The sequence below is a fragment of the Scardinius erythrophthalmus genome (assembly GCF_964197995.2).
Source record: "Scardinius erythrophthalmus genome assembly, chromosome: 24".
In the NCBI taxonomy this organism is placed as follows: Eukaryota; Metazoa; Chordata; class Actinopteri; order Cypriniformes; family Leuciscidae; genus Scardinius; species Scardinius erythrophthalmus.
In genome coordinates this window covers 8,778,835-8,791,987 of record NC_138244.1, presented here as the reverse complement: position 1 = coordinate 8,791,987, position 13,153 = coordinate 8,778,835, and positions in this window count along the sequence as shown.

Below are 13,153 nucleotides of genomic sequence, written 5' to 3'. Positions count from 1 at the left end.
AGTGATACATTCAGTTATTATTATTATTATTATTATTATTACAACTTTCATTTCCAACCAAATCCAATCGGATATTGACGTCAATCTGACGTTGGGTTCTGACGTCAACCCAACTTTTTTTTACATCTCTACAGGCCTACATGGTTTTGTGAGGTTTTGAACTGAAAATAAAATTTCAAAACAAACTCGTTTACACTCTGCAACTTTTTTTGCAGTACAGGATTCACACATAGCATACATGAGCGTCGCGAGGCAGTTTCATTCCGATTGAAAGTTATGCAAAACACGCGAAACCGCACAGCACACTCCCAGAATCTGTAATGGTGCGTTTCCACTAGCCGGAGCTGAGCGAGCGTTTTCACTTCATATAGAAGTTTAGCTTCACGAGCTTAAAGCTCAACTTCCATTAGAATTCATTAAAAACACTCGCTCTGCTCGGTACCAGTGGACACGCTAGTGTAATATGGGCGTTGAAATGAAACGCGCGTGCTCGTGCAGTAGTTCGAATTTGGCGGTAGATCGCGCGTCCACAATTTTTTTTACTTTTTAGTAAAATAATACACTTTCAACAAAACATTCAGGGGATTTAGAACGTTCTGATGAAAGGATATATATATATATATATATATATATATATATATAATTTATTTATTATAATATATATATCCAATTACCCATATTGTTAAGCCGCCTATGTATACCAGTCTGTTTCTCAGGGCACTTGGAGAGCGAGATGATGCACCACCTCCATTTTTCATGCATCCGATTTGAAAGCCTCGTTATTTAGGTTTTTTTTATTTTATTTTTAATTAAATAACCCGTTAAACATAAAAGTATTATTAAATCGTTTCTCCTTATATAGAACCTTTTTGGCATAAAGGTTCTTTAAAATTGAGTCAAGAACCTTAGAACCCCCTGAACGTTTTCTTCTAAAAGTTTACAAATGTTAAAGAAATACAGTTTCATCCACTGAGCACTAGAGGAAGGATGTTCTGCTGTGTTTGGACCCTCTTGAGGATTCCAGTCCTTTTTGGCCAGCAGTGACCATCTTGATGACCACCTTGTAGACTCATGGTGGGGTGAAAGGTCATGACCTTTGCTTGTCTGGGGTCGATTGGTTGATGTCAGAGGTGATGATGCCACATGTTTGTCTCATTAAACACAAGACCAAACAGATATCTGGATGTTGGGGGTCAAAGGGTAGAGGAATGCAGTATAAGACATTTGGTATACATACATTACAGTATATTATTATTATTAGTCATTTTTTTGCAGGAAATTCTATTCAAAATATTTAGCAGAATATTAATATGATTTCTGAAGGATCATGTGACACTAAAGATTGGAGTAATGATGCTGAAAATACAACTTTTTATCACAGGAATGAATTACATTTTAAATTATATTCAAATAGAAAACAGTTATTTTAACTTGTAAAATATGTAAGAATACTTCTGTTTTTACTGTATTTTTGATTAAATAAATGCAGCCTTGGTGAGCATAATTTTTATTTTATTTTATTAAATGTGGAAAATTTGGTATTTGAAATGAATGAAACTACCATCAGCCGAAAGTTTGGAGAATTGAATGGATTCGTTTCTCGTTTTTCTCGTTGTCAACTCTTTCCTGAAGTTGGTCACTACACAATTCTCGTTCCATTTTGCGTCGTCTCGCAGTTTCGCACACGGTAATACATTTAATCAAAATGTCTTCCTGTCTGTGTCCATGAACGCAAGCCTTAAATTTCCCCTCTCTGGGAAGACAGCATGTGACACACTTAGATCTTCGCTCCCATCTCGTCAAAGGACGTGAGGAACAAACAAACGTTCCAATTAACTGCTTCGGGATCCTGCGGAGGGAAGCGGGAAACCCCCTCCTTTCTATTTGCACTCACACACCCCTTCTCCACCTTCTCAGCATTCAGATCCCTCGCTCTCATTCTCTCGTCCCTGCAGGCCTTTCGCGGCTAATGTATATTCATTTACCACTTAAAGGACGGACACAGCACCCTGTTAAAACTAAATCAAGCTCCATTCATGACATGATCCTTTTCGCCAGGCTCAAAGGGCCCCGGTCTCAGGGGGGCCGTGACCCTGAAGACGCAGAGAAGAGTAGAGCGAGGGAGGGGTGGGTTTGATCCTATAGCCCCCTAAAAAAGACAGCAGTGTTTGCCTCGATGTGATTAAGCCGACCAATGGCGGACACGGCGAGCCCGACGGCGGGAACTTAGAGGAGGCGTGCTGGAGATTAAAATATGTCACGCCCATTCAGAGGCGCTGGGATAAAGGAATAAAGGAGCGTTATAGGAGGGAATGAAGGGATAGTGGGACGAGGTCTTTTCACGGCTGATGACTGATTGCCCGTCTTTTGATTGACAGCCAGTGTGGAGCTGAAGGGTGGGAAAGTTCTGGGTGGGGTTGATGTTGAGCTGTGAGAAATGAAGGTTGGGACATTGTGTGTGTGTGTGTGTGTGTGTGTGTGAAGAGAGTCTTTGGTGAGAATCTCCACGCCGGTAATTAACTGTGACCGTTACAGACGCTCAGTAGCACGCTGGATATTACAAATAAATGTTTTACCAAGATTAGAAAGGATAATGTGGAATTAAATGTGGGCATTATGGCTCACGAAATGTGTTGAAATGCTCAAACCACACATAAAAATGGCATTTATTGCAGTCAATAAAATATCAAAACCTACAGGCTATATATAATAAAAAATATTTATATAAGCATATACATATGTTTTATGTGTGTATATAAATATTATGTATGTGTGTGTATATTTGTTTACATAAGTTAAATGTATAGATTTATTGTATAATCGTATATTTGTCATGAGTGTCTAATATAATATTAAAATTGTATTATTATTATTAGGTTTTAAAGCAGTGTTCATTGTAAATGTGATCGTTAACTACAACAATGTGAATTTGATGAGGACTTCATACCTCCAATAAAAAGTTTTACACCGTTTTCAACTAAAAACTGAAAACTTTTAATGCGTTTTGCCCGTTCATTTACACAACAACGGCGTTTTGGGGGCCTGAAAATGAAATCAAACTTTTGAAAACTGGTTTTAAAATGCACTGTTTTGAAAATAACACCGTTATCGTCTCCGTGTAAACTACAAAATAGCACATTTGTGAAAACGTTGACGTCATGCGCGTGCGTATTACTGCTACATGTTCAGTCTGATTTAGTTTTAGGTTTATGTTCAAAACACTCACGTTTAAGCCACTGAATTTATTCCGGTTATATGTACAACCACGAACAGCACATGTTGTCCCTGAGTTCCGTAACGACATCTCTCATAAAGGTTTGCGACTTTAAATAGTAAAAAATTATCAGAAAAACACCTAACCTGTTCGCTATTTACCCATAGTATTTACCTCACAAAATACCATTGGTAGGCTATACTTCCGCCGCATCACCGGAAGTTTTACCCACTTTCTTTTTTACAGTAGCGCCCCCCGGAAACAGGTGTATCCACCTTATTTTCGAACGCGGAAGTAAACATGGGTCCAATATCCGGTTTTTGTGCGGCACTTCCGTTTCCTCGCTTCCCTGGGCTAAATAACATATCGATCGCGAAGGATTATGCAGAGTTGATAGAAAAATGTTACACATGCCGTAGCAGATGAATACTACAAAGAACTAAAGCCCAGCCTCACTCAGTTAGGGTACCGGACCTGGTTGAAAACACTCATGCATCTAGCTGGCAGAGTGCCAAAACTTCACCGGCGCCTTCAGCCCCGCCCTAAACATAGTCGAGCCAACGCTGGACTAATATGGAGGTATTTTGTCATGTCAAATGTATTAATAATGCCATAAGAATGCAACCAAAGCATAGGATGGATAGCAATAAGTAGATGGCTATAAATAGTTGTAAATCATACAAAATAAATGCCATGATCATGCCATTATGCCATGATCACTAGATTTTATACAGGGGTTACTATAATGATTTTGTTTCTCCTTGGAGTTTTTATCATGTAGTTTTTTATTGAGACTTCATAGCCCAGCCACTTTTCTGGTATCGGGTGGTCTTCTGTCGGTCTTGTGTTCACGAAATGAAAAGAACAAACATACGGTCGTTTCGATGGTTTCTTCAAATGTAAAGCTTTTAACCACAGGCGAAGGGATTCCTCAGGCCGGCGACACACTGGCTGCGTGTGTCCGTTTTTATTTCGGCTCCCATGTTAACAGGTTAGAACGTGCACACTGCCTGCGTGACATGCGCGTCTCACAGGCGCGGAAAACGCGTGCATGCATGCCTATTTTTCACGCGACACGCAAGCGTTTTGGAAGCGTTTCCAGACAAAATAGAATAGGAAAAGATCTTTGTATTTAATTTTACATGAATACATATTAATAAATTACATTTTGATGTTTGAAATTTTAGGTTTTGACAAATGCAGATATAAATGCAATGAAAAAAAATCGATTTTCTAATATTGCACCTGTCAATACAGAACGAAATATTCTGTAGCCTGTTTTGCCGTCAATACTGCCGACGTTGTCTTTGCTGCTATATATATGTTTAACATTAAAGGCCTTCCACAACTCTCTCCCCATTATGTCGAATATAATCACCAATGAATGAGGATCATATGTCACCTAGCAGTGCCGCGTCAGACACGTTTCTGGTGTGCAAAGACATGTAAAACGCCACGCAACAGAAACGCCACGCAGCCAGTGTGTCTCTGGTCGTAGGGCGCCTGATTAAAATGTCAATGATTTCGATGATTAAAACACTCCTGCTCCAAGTAAACCTTTCTTTTGTATCAGTTTATGACAACCTCTAACTGCACAAACAATCCCGGTCTTCCCCGAAGCCATGACGATGAGTTAGTTGTTAGGAACACTTGTTTAATTAACCGATATAGTGAAAAGTGATCAGCGCGCCAGTGACCGGAAGTGCCTGACCGGAAGTCTCGCACAAAATACCGTCAACTGGCTGCGTCCGTATTTCCGTTAAAAATAAGGTGAATAGGCATGAATAATACAGCATTTTTAGTGTTTTTCTCGGATCCGTGTGAACAGGATCATTTCGACAACATTATTGTCTGTACGCAAAGGTAAATCTTTTTCGTTTTAAATACATCGTTGTCATTTAAATGTACCCTAATGTCATTGCAAAAATGGATCAGAAAAATTCTGTGTGATTTTAGGGACTGTTTACATGACACCGTTTTCAACAAAAAAAAAAAACGGAAAACTTTTTATGTGTTTTGGCCGTTCATTTACACGACAACGATGTTTTGGGGGCCAAGTTTTTGAAAAAGATACTGTTATCGTCTGTGTAAACTACAAAAACACGAATTTGTGAAAACAGTAACGTCACGTGCACGCGGATTACGTGTTCAGTCTACCGTAGTGTTTCTTTACAAATTGACATCGCCATCTACTGGCCTGGCAGCATAAAAGCGTTTTTAGTCGTTTTCACAGATCCGTGAATCGTTTTGACAAAGTTGTCGACTCGTCTGTAGATGAAAATGCAAAAGGAAAAGCGTTTCCATTTTTATTACATCGTTGTCGTGTAAATGTATCCAAATACTTTTTAGAGTGCCTTGATGTAGATTCATAATAGAAATTTGTATTTGTTATTTATTTAGCTTTGCGTTTAACGATTTAATCTTAATTCAAATGTGTTCCACAACTTCCACTGTATTTCTGCTGGTCTAACGTGTAGGAACCCAGTAAGATTGTGAGGTCATGAGTGTTTCTGTGCTCTACACTCATAAACTAGCCTGTAAATCCAGACACAGCTCCATAAACACGTTTACAAAGGCGCCAAACTGGTCTTTGGTCTGAGCCCTTCGTTTGAATTCTAGTTTCATTGAGGAATCTGTTAGTATTATGGGATGTTGGTGTAAATCTCATTCAGGAAAAGCAGCAGTAAAACCTTTTACAGATTGCCGGCCCGTGTTAAGATGCAGCTCTTCAGTAAAAAATACCTGATCAGTGTTAGTTTTATCAGTTTTTTTCTTTGGTTTCTGATGCACCAGTATATCGACCAGCCTGATTGTCAATATTTGTGTATTTCGAGCTCCAAACCATCAGCTGATAACATTCTTCCAATTCTTCAGCATTACTCCAGTCTTCAGGGTCACGTGATCCTTCAGAAATTTGCTGATCAAGAAACTTTTTCCATATTTTTGTGAAATCCATGATACACTGAATAGAAAGTTCAAAAGAACGGCATTTATTAGAAATATAAATCTTTGGTGACATTATAAATGTCTTTACTGTCACAGTTAATCAATTTAATGTGTCCTTGCTGAATTAAAGGGTTTATTTCTGAATATTATCTACACTTTTGATTGTGGCTTTAGCAAGAATATATGTTTAAGAAGTGAGATTTCATAATCTGAGGTTCCTGCCTGATTGAGGTATTTGTTTATTTGTACAATGGCCGCCTTCTGATCCCCCCCCCCCCCCACCTGTCATAATTGGCGGCCCGCCGCCGGCTGTGCGCCTCGCACACTCCAGGTATCCGGTGACTCAAAGGGTCGGTGAGTGCCCCCGTCAGCACACCGCGGTGAGGAACAAGAGATTAACCCTAATCCAATCCACTCAATCCTTCTCCTGCGTTCCTCTCGCTGTTCCTTCAACCTGGAGGAGGAGCCGTGGCTTTCAGGTCAGCGCTGGAATCCCTGGCCTGAATAGAAGCCCACCAGGGAAAAAAGCCCTCGCTTCAGTACAGTGACTCCGGCTGGTTGGCTTCTGAATGGCTCTCTGTGACAAAGGGTCTCTTTCACGGGGTAAATGAGGAGGATGCCACTGCAGATGTCTGAGACGTCTCTGTTAGCGTTTGACTGGCGTGAGGCTGCACGCTCGGCTCCTCGGCACCTGTCTGAGAGCGTGTTGAGTCCTCTGACCTGGAGATGGTGTGGAGGCCATGTTTCCCTGCGGCACACACACATCGGCCTGGGCATCACCTGTGTGATATGCCTGGCAAGACTCCTGCCTTGATGATCCCATACTTTTCTGAAAGCACAGCCATGTTAGGTTTAGTGGAAGGAGATACTTTGTTTCAATGCATTGCATTGGTAGCACTTTATTTTACAGTCCTGTTCCCCATGTACATTCTATGTACTTATTACAGTAATTACAATGTGTAATAGGTACTAACCCTGAACCTAAACCTAAACCTAACCCCTATAGTTGCCTTTATTACACAGTGTTTTTTAAGGTAAGTACACTTAAAGTGTAATATATTATATTTATGAATGCATGTATGTGTGTACTGCATTCAGTGTTGCATTTAATATTTATAGCTTGAATGTTTTTGTTTTTGGCTTAAAAAGCTTTTAGTACATTTTTAATAGATAATCAACCAAGCTGAAGGGGAATGCTTTGGTAGTTCTGAACAACTATAGGGGAGTTTAAAATCTAGGCCTATAATTTATAAATAATAATAAGCATGCAAAAGAACAATAGTGATGCAAGCACCACTAATAATAATTATGATAATAATAAGAGATAAAAAAAACTGTTAATGTTATTGAAACTTAAAAGATCAAAACACTCTATGTTTTGATATGTAATAATAATATAATGTAATAATAATAACAACAATAGATTTTAATTAACATAAAATAATTTCAAATAATCATGTATACTTATTATTTTATCTTAATATCAAAACCCTCAGATAAATGTAATTGTGATATCAACAATTTACAAACATTCATTTAAAAATGTTTTGTCTTAATGTATTAATATTAAAACATTCAGATAATTTAATAATACCACAAACAATATTAATATATAAATATTCATTTTTAAAAATAACTTACTTTATTTTAATTGTCAATATCTTAGATAAATGTAATAATAATTTATAAATGTCAAAAAATATAACATTACAATATTAATAATAATATTTCAAATCATTTTTAGATATTGTTTTTTCTGAATATCTTATTAATAATAATAATAATAATGATATATATTTTTAAATATTTTTAAAATGTATAAATACAAAATACTGGAATATTATGACATCATAAAAAAAACGGTATTTTCTTTAACATTTGTCTTTTCCCGTATGCTGTACATTTTTCTAAGTATTTTGAAATTATGTAAAATTGTTTTATCTATTCAAACATGCATATATATATATATATATATATATATATATATATATATATATATATAGGCACAGTAACAGTCAAAAAAAAAAGAATGCATTGTTATTTTGAAACTTTCTACCATTTTTAGAGAGCATGTGATGTAATATTTTTAACATACTCATTATTGCTTTGTAAAACTACACCTTTAAGAGTAATACTGTATTTTGCCATATCATTAATATTCCAATAGTAATCAAGCCATGAATAAAGGTAGCTGTTTTCCCATACCGTGTCAGTGTGTGTTTGTGTATGCTGATCACACTCCTGGTGTCTGGCCCCCTGTGCCCCAGTCAGAGCCCTGAGGTGGGGCGTCTCACTCACACTTTGGGATATATGGGTCCCACATTGTCCCAAACATGTCTCCGCTCTCCTCCCTATACTCCAGGACTGTCTGGATGTGTTTTCCCAGACAGCCACCCCCCCCTACAGGGGCTGAGAGAACCGTGACCCCCTGTGTGAGCACAGGCTTCCAGACAGCAGGGGTCAGAGGTCAACACCAGCTGTCACTTCACCCCACTGCTGCATTATAGTCCTGATTAAGGGATGGAGGAATGCAGACGTACATTCCTCGGGACGTCTCATCGGAGAGAGACAATACAGCAACTCTTATATACGACGAATAATCATGTATTAAAACTGCTCAAAACTTGCTCATATTAGTTTGAAGTTATATTTCAGCTATACAAATGTAGTGTTTTTATGATGAATAGATTTGTTTTTTACATAAAGTATGTAGTTTAAATGTAGGCTACATATAAAATCTGGTGCCTATTGTTCATTTTTGATTTGTTAATTTCATGATATGATGGTTTTAAAGAGCTTTGAAAGCACATTTGTTCCGTGAAGAGACGATGTCCTTGAGCTGAAGTTCAAGTCCAAAGTCAAGTCTGACTAATGTTTGTTCAGCGAAAGTCCAGTTGTATGTAAAATGTACATGATCTGAGACAGATAAGCGTTTTTAGTCAAAATTACAATTACACAAGTGTGTGTTTTCTACAGCAGTGTGTTTGTTGGTATCAAACACCTTATTTAAATATATATATAAATTAATACTTTTTGTGAATTCTATCCAAACTAAAATTCATGCCAGCATATTTTTATTCAAGTTAAACATGTTCATAAATGTCAAGCTTGGGCAAGTTGTTACATTTTAACATGTTTAAGAGTTGTGTATTCAGTTTATCAATTACAATATTTGTTGACCAGATTAATATGTTTCCTTTCACACTCCTGAATTGTGTGTTTTATGATTGTTATGCTGCTTGGTTGAATATCAAGGGCTTTAACGGTGCAAATGTCCAATAGCTTTTTTGGTAACACTTAACAATAAGGTTCATTAGTTAACATTAGTTAATGTATATGAACTAACAATTAGCAAAACATTTGTTACAGTATTTATTCATCTTTGTAAATGTTAGTTCATAAAATACAGCTGTTCATTGTTTGTTCATGTTAGTTCACGGTGCATTAGCTAATGTTAACAAATACAACCATTCTTTGATTTTAATAATGTATTAGTAAATGATGAAATTAATATTAATAAATGTTGAAGAGGTATTGTTCATTCTTAGTTCATTTTAACTAAGGTAGTTTACTAATGTTAACTAATGAACCTTATTGTAGAATGTTCTGTGCAGAAAATGATATAAACCCGCCCTGAAAAAATATTCAGTGGAGTAAACGTGTGACAACTAGCCCCGGTCTCCCTCACAGCGAGAAGAGCTGAATTCAGCGCGTTTAAAAAAAAGCGCGTTTCCTTTTAATGACCTCCCACTTTTTTTCCCTAATAATTTTTTTTTATTTAACTTTATTTTTTCTTCCTTCTCTTTTACCTGGTTAGCAATGAGTTGGAAAAATAATGTTTCGATGTTTTAGCTAAACATGATCATCTAAAATGTGGAATAACTAAAGTTTTTCGATCTCTAAATACATTATGCTTCTCTAATCCTTCAGATATAGTCATTTGCTTAACGAAAAAAATGCTTAAGATCTGTTTTCAGGACAATTGTTGCACTTTTTCGTACAATCTAAAGCTTCTTAAATGTAATGCTGATGTGAATGAAAGGAAAAGACACGTGTAAGGAAATATAGGCTAATATAATAACATAATATAATATAGATTCAAACGAAAACTAATAATAACAACAACGTTCAGAGAAAGATAAAATAGCCTAGATCATTTTACGCACAATAAACATTGTCATTGACTTAATAGTTCATTTTGATTTGATTTAAAAAAAGTAGACAATTGTGTTTTGTGTTGAACGCAGGAGAACTTTTAACAATTAATCAAATTCAGACAAAATAACACCTCACATTTTCAACCGTTCTTTCTCTTCCTTTTTTGGAAAACAATTATAGCAACTAAAATAGAAGATTGTCTTCCGTGTTTTGACTTGTTATTAAAAAAAAAAAAAAGATGCAAAATAATCAGTTTTGAAATGACACAATCACAAAGTACAGTCTATAGCCAGCGTTATTATTAGTTTAGTCAAGGGATTAATACGGGATTTTTAATAGATTTGTCGTTCTCATTCGTTTTTGGCCAAGTCGCGTTTTATCTAACCAATAAATCGCGCGTTTATTTCATAACCATTTTTTAAAGCCATAATAGTCAGTAAATGAATAAACACGCTGATCAAAGCTCAGCCACATCTGTTCATTAAGAAACGTGGCATCGGAGCCTCGATCGCATCATCTCACACCCGGCGCACAAAAGCGACCCGCGTCCTCGCGCTCTGATTGGCCGGTCCGCGGCGCTGCGCTCAGCCGAGGCTGTGATTGGCCGGTCCGCAGCGCACGTCACTGCAGGAGAGAACATACTGGGCAGGATGCTGAGGACTGGTACCATAGCTGCGAGACCAGCATCATCGGCATCATCATAATCAATATAATCAAGAGTTTGCCACCTGTTGTAAATGCTCCAGGCAGCACGCGACCACAAAGAGTAGAGCGGGCTTGTTTTGAGGAGAAATCCATTGTTTGGTGAGCCTGAGAGGCACATTAAAGGAGACATTGTGGATTACAGACATGCTGCATGTTTCGTGTGTTCCATGTGCAGTTGCACGAGGATGCTGATGGTGATGCCATTTGCACGGAGGGATTCGTGAGGTAAGCCGTGCACTATTTCATCTCAAAAGCCTTTTGTTTTCACTCCATTCGAATTAAGAAAATTCAGAAATAAATATCGTAACCTCGTTATTGATAGATTTATCATGCACTTGGCGAATTTAGTGGTTCGCTATAATTAAAGTGGATCCTTTATAAACGCCTACAATTTTACATTGGATCACACACACACAAAAAGCAAACCCAATGGAGTTCGTTCATCCTTGACCGTTAGACATGAAAGACATGCAAGCTGACTAATATCACACATATTGATGATGGTTTAGGCCTAATAAATGTCATATTTAGCAAACTGGTCAGAGGTTGTATAGGCTAGTTCATCATCAGAGCATATTCTTAAAATAAGATTTAACAGAAGGGAGTTTGCCTGTGTTCTTGATGAAAGGCGTAATTATAGCATAAAGAAATAAAAGTTTCCAAAGAGGTCTATATCTCTAAATGATGTCACCCGAACACATGGGTGCCTTAAACTCAAAGTGTGTCTTTAATATAACGCCACTAAACGTGCTTAAACATATATAGAGCATTGAAGATTTTATGGTGAGATGACCTGCTATATAACAGTGTGTACGAATTTTTTTATATTCCAAAATATATATACAGTAAGGCGTGTATCTTTTATAGTATGAATCTTGTTTGATTATAGTAGTGGTTTGTTGTGTGATATGTATTTTAGACTGGTAAAAAAGCTTAATTTTGGATTGCAGGAATTGGCATTACATAAATGTGAGATTTGAAATGAGATTTAAATATACACAAATATCTGATCAATGTCACCTGAGCACCATAGAAAAAGAATTTGAATAATATTGTTTAATAATATGTTTAGTTTATTTAAAGATGCGCACATTTTACAACTGTGTTGTAAGTACATATTTAAAATGAAATATTAAAAGATACATATGTATGTGTGTGTGTGTGTGTGTGTGTGTGTGTGTGTGTGTGTGTGTGTGTGTGTTTTAGTTCTGGCCTGTTGATGTGTTTCTTCTGCTTGTGTTTGCCATTTCTTTTGGCTGTTGATAATCTGTTTAACGAAATGCTTGCAATTTCTTTGTAGATGTGTTTCTGCAGTAACATCCAGACCAGCGATGTACGACCACACACACACCGCTCGGGCCTGGAACCTCTTTCTGAGGGTTGGTTTCTCTCTTTGGTTATCTAGCTGTATGAGTTTTAACACTTTTCATAAAGCTAGATAACCGAAAGTAGAAATAATTCTCAAAATCTGTTGAAAAGCAAGAGAGAACGCCCGCTTTTACTTCAGGTAATTTCACATGGATGTTTTCATTATTATTATTTTTTTAAATCATCAAATTAGAATTATTCCAGATTGTGATTTGTTTTTCAGAATATGTTAACTCACTAATGATGTTTCCAGTCTAAAGCAGTCGTGTGAATGCAGATCAGAACATTGTCTCCACTGAAATGTGATAATCTGCATTTGTAATGAGAGTCTTTTTGTTCTTTTCTCTTGACAATCATTTTAAAAGTTGAACCTGCATTATTAGTAACACAATCGTGCAGTGCTTTTGGAGAGATTCCCATTTTGCCGATTTTCGGCTCATTTTGATGATGTCGTCAGGTGAAGGGCATTGGACTCTGACTGGTGGGACCCTCACTATAGCTCAGCGTTAAAAGAGGCACTTGAAGGCTATTTGTTGTGGTCTCCAGCCTAAACGGAGGCCTTAGGATTGTCCTATTTAGACTGTTTCTGCTGGATTTCCCCATGTGAAAGACAGAAACAATGGCAGCAGTACAAACACTTATTCATTCTCTGTATACACACACACAGGGAAAGCGGCCTATCATTGCATTCAGTGGCTGCCTAAATGAGGCTGCGTTTAATTCTTTAGGAAAAATCTCTCGATATATCCATTGCAGTGGGTA